At 57.4% G+C, this 3,985-nt stretch overlaps 1 long non-coding RNA gene across 2 annotated transcripts; it reads right to left on the bottom strand.

The window, feature by feature from the left end:
- Positions 1-364: 364 nt before the first annotated feature.
- Positions 365-3,721, bottom strand: LOC139825993 (uncharacterized). 2 transcript variants are annotated; one of them, XR_011736120.1, is made up of 4 exons: positions 3,474-3,721; positions 2,268-3,055; positions 1,931-2,073; positions 365-565 (listed from the first exon to the last, which is right to left on the bottom strand). It is a non-coding gene; the product is annotated as an uncharacterized lncRNA (long non-coding RNA). The 2 variants fall into 2 exon arrangements; XR_011736119.1 differs by having other exon boundaries at positions 1,931-3,055.
- Positions 3,722-3,985: the final 264 nt, after the last annotated feature.

Raw genomic sequence — 3,985 nt, 5'->3', positions numbered from 1 at the left:
GGGACGGCACTGGAACTCCCGGGAACAGCACTGGAGCTCCTGAGGATGGCACTGGAGCTCCCAGGGATGGCACTGGAGCTCCCGGGGATGGCACTGGAGCTCCCGGGGATGGCGCTCGAGTTTCCAGGGATGGCACTGGAGCTCCCAGGGATGGCACTGGAGCTCCCGGGGATGGCACTGGAGCTCCTGGGGATGGCGCTGGAGTTTCCAGGGATGGCACTGGAGCTCCCGAGGATGGCACTGGAGCTCCCAGGGATGGCACTGGAGCTCCTGGGGATGGCACTGGAGCTCCCAGGGATGGCACTGGAGCTCCTGGGGATGGCACTGGAGCTCCCAGGGATGGCACTGGAGCTCCCGGGGATGGCGTTGGAGCTCCTGGGGATGGCGCTGGAGTTTCCAGGGATGGCACTGGAGCTCCCGAGGATGGCACTGGAGCTCCCAGGGACGGCACTGGAGCTCCCGAGGATGGCGTTGGAGCTCCTGGGGATGGCGCTGGAGCTCCCGGGGACGGTGCTGGAGCTCCCGGGGATGGTGCTGGAGCTTGCCATGGACAGCAGGGTCAACACTGCAACCGACACGGGGTGGGGGAAACGGGGTGATGGGACATGGGGATGTTGGGGTTCAGGGGGGAAATGGGGTGATATGAGGTGGGGATGTTGGGGTTTGGGGGGGAAAGGGGGATGTGACATGGGGGTGTTGGGGTTTGGGGAAAGGGGGATGTGACATGGGGGTGTTGGGGTTTGGGGAAAGGGGGATGTGACATGGGGGTGTTGGGGGAAAGGGGGATGTGACATGGGGGTGTTGGGGGAAAGGGGGATGTGACATGGGGGTGTTGGGGTTTGGGGAAAGGGGGATGTGACATGGGGATGTTGGGGTTTGGGGAAAGGGGGATGTGACATGGGGGTGTTGGGGTTTGGGGGTGGAAATATGGGATCCAACAAGGAAAAGCTGGGGTTTTTCAAGGAAAAGCGTGATACGACAATGGGTACGATTCAAGGAAAAGTTGGAGTTGGTCAAGAAAAGATGCGATATGATAAAGGAAATGTTGGGGTTTGTCAAGAAAAGGTGCAATAGGACAAGGAAAAGTTGGGTTTTGTTGAGAAAAGACGTGATAGGACAATGGAAACGTTGGGTTTTGTCAAGAAAAGACACGATAGGACAAGCAAAGTTGGGTTTATGTCAAGAAAAGACACGATAGGACAAGGAAAAGTTGGGTTTGTCAAGAAAAGGTGCAATAGGACAAGGAAAAGTTGGGTTTTGTTGAGAAAAGACGTGATAGGACAATGGAAACGTTGGGTTTATGTCAAGAAAAGACAATAGGACAAGGAAAAGTTGGCTTTTATCAAGAAAAGACACGATAGGTCAAGGAAAAGTTGGAGTTGGTCAAGATAAGACGCAATAGGACAAGGAAAAGTTGGGTGTATGTCAAGAAAAGATGCAATAGGACAACAGAAACGTTGGGTTCTGTCAAGAAAAGATGTGAGAAGACAAGGAAAAGTTGGGTTTTGTTGAGAAAAGATGCGATAGGACAATGGAAACGTCAGGTTTCGTCAAGAAAAGGTGCGATACAACAATGGGTACGATACGAGAAGGAAAAGTTGGGTTTATGTCAAGAAAAGACGCGCTACAACAAGGAAAAGTTGGGTTTTGTCAAGAAAATGTGCGATAGGACAATGGAAACGTTGGGGTTGGTCAAGAAAAGGTGCGACATGATAATGGGTACGATACGAGAAGGAAAAGTTGGGTTTTGGGGACAAAAGGCGCGATACGGGACAGCGGAAAACGAGCCAACCAGGTGGAGCGGAGAGCAAGAAACACACGGAGAAACGTCACTATTTCTACCCAAAAGGCAGCGTTGGGAGCCCCAAGAGCAGCGACGACCCCCCCGGGGCCCAGGTGGGGTGGGCCAGGCACCCAATGCGTGCGATACCTGGGTCGGGCGCCTGCGGGTCGGTGTCCATGTCCCCCCAGGGCTTCCAGACCAGCTCCGCGCGCTCCTCGTCCTGCTGCGCCTGCGCTGGGTCGCGCAGGGCCGGCAGCTCCGCCTGGAAGCCGCTCCCCACGTTGATCTGCCTGGAGAGGGGACGGGAGGCGGTGACGGGGACCGCGGCGGCGCGGCGGGGGGGACGGGGGCGTTCTGAGCGCTCACGGCATCATCGTGCTCCGATCGGCACCGAAACCGCGCGGTTCGGCCGAAAACCACAGGGATTCGCTCCGAGACGCGGCAGAGTGGGAGAGACGCCCTGCGAGGGCTCGGAACAACAAACCGTTGCCGGGGTTCCGCCGCGACATCAGCGCCGCCGGTGACATCAGCGCCTCGTGTTCCGTTCGGAATGGACGTCAATGGGTCCTGGTGGGCCAAACGAGGGGCAGGAAAAGCGCGACGCACCCGTTTTGCGCCCGTTTTTGGTGGTTTGGGGACTCACGGCCGGACGCTGATTTTGGGGGCGTCCTTCACCAGGCACAATCCCAAGTCGCCGTCCATTCTGCCTGCGGGATATTGAGAAATAGAGGGGAAAAGCAACGCTCAGGATCAAAATCATCGTGCCGAGACCGTTCCTTGGCGTCACAACCACAAATTGTCCCAATTCCCATCGTTTTGGTGAAATCGGTCGCTGATGGATCATCCCAATGGGGTTTTGCAGTCGATCGCAGCACTCGGGTGGTTTCTATACCCGATATCACAGCGAAACCCTGGGGGGGTTGTTTCCATCCCATATTCCACAAAATCACCCATTTTGGGGGTTTTTGGGGAGCACAAGCTCTGCGTTTGCCACCACAAACCAGCGAGGGGACGCCGAACCCAAACCGGGTTCACCGGGCGGTTTTACACCGGGATCGCTCGGCCCGGGTTGAGATAAACCCCCCGTAAACCACAACCATAAAGCGGGGTGTTCCCCCCAAAGCGCTACGTGGGGACATCCGCATCGCACCGAATTAACCCCGCGGGGCGGCCGAAAGCGCTTCAATCCCGGTGTCGGGATCACGAGGGGTTTCGGCCTCCGTCGCCTTTTTGCTGCGAGATCTTCCCATCCAGAGACTCATTTTCGGTGACCTGGGCAACATCGAACGAGAAAAGGGTTAAAGGTGGAAAACGCACAAAATCACACGGGCGTTTATCTGCTTTTCCTCCTTTTTTGGCTCAAAAGCAAGCGGCGAACCCCAAAATGAGGGGTCTGGGGACCCTCCGGTCCTGCTGATGCTTCCTCCCTTCCACCCAACTCGAGGCGATCGCCGGGTTCCGTATTTCGGATCAATAACCCAGCGGGAGCCTGGAGCCTCCCAGAGCCCGTCCCTGGGGTAGCGGCCGCCGAGCGCGTCCCCATAGCGTTATTTGGGTGTAATTTGGGGGGTTCTGGGGCACGTAGCACCCTTGGTTCAGCCAGGGACACACACACGGGTGCTCCGGCGAGCAACTCCGGCACCGCCGGTTGCCGAATCATCGCACAACCATCCAAGTGCTCCTCACCCACCTCGTTCCTTGTCACTGGAACCAACACCGGGATCACCAGGGGGGTGTTTTCGGACAGCGTCGGGGGTTCGGAGGCGCCGTTTCCATCTCCCAACGATGGTTTCGCGGTGTTTGCATCGCCCGCGTCGCGCACCTGAGCACAAACGGAACCCGGAGCGTCGGTGGCGCTGGAGGATATCAAAGCGCTTTGCAAACTGCTCTTCCCAATTATTTCTCCATTATATAACGAGGATAATAAAACCCGCTACGCTAAACACGACCCAAACCGGGCGGGAGCGCGCAACGCGAACCTTTACACCGCAGCGATTCCCTATTTCTCGTTTTCTCACCCCGTCATCTCCACTCAATCGGCAGCGACGTTCACAAATCATCCAGTTACGCACAATTTGGTAACGGCCCCCGCAAAGGGCTTCGACGGCACCGCCAACCCCCTCGCCGCCTTCGCTCAGATCCCCGCTCAATGAGCAGCACCCATGGGTGCCCGTTACCTGCCCCCTCTCGGCGTCCACCGAC

This window comes from Patagioenas fasciata, chromosome 32 (genome assembly GCF_037038585.1).
Source record: "Patagioenas fasciata isolate bPatFas1 chromosome 32, bPatFas1.hap1, whole genome shotgun sequence".
Taxonomy (NCBI): Eukaryota; Metazoa; Chordata; class Aves; order Columbiformes; family Columbidae; genus Patagioenas; species Patagioenas fasciata.
Note: the sequence above shows the minus strand (reverse complement) of the source record. Positions and strands in the feature narration are given on the sequence as shown.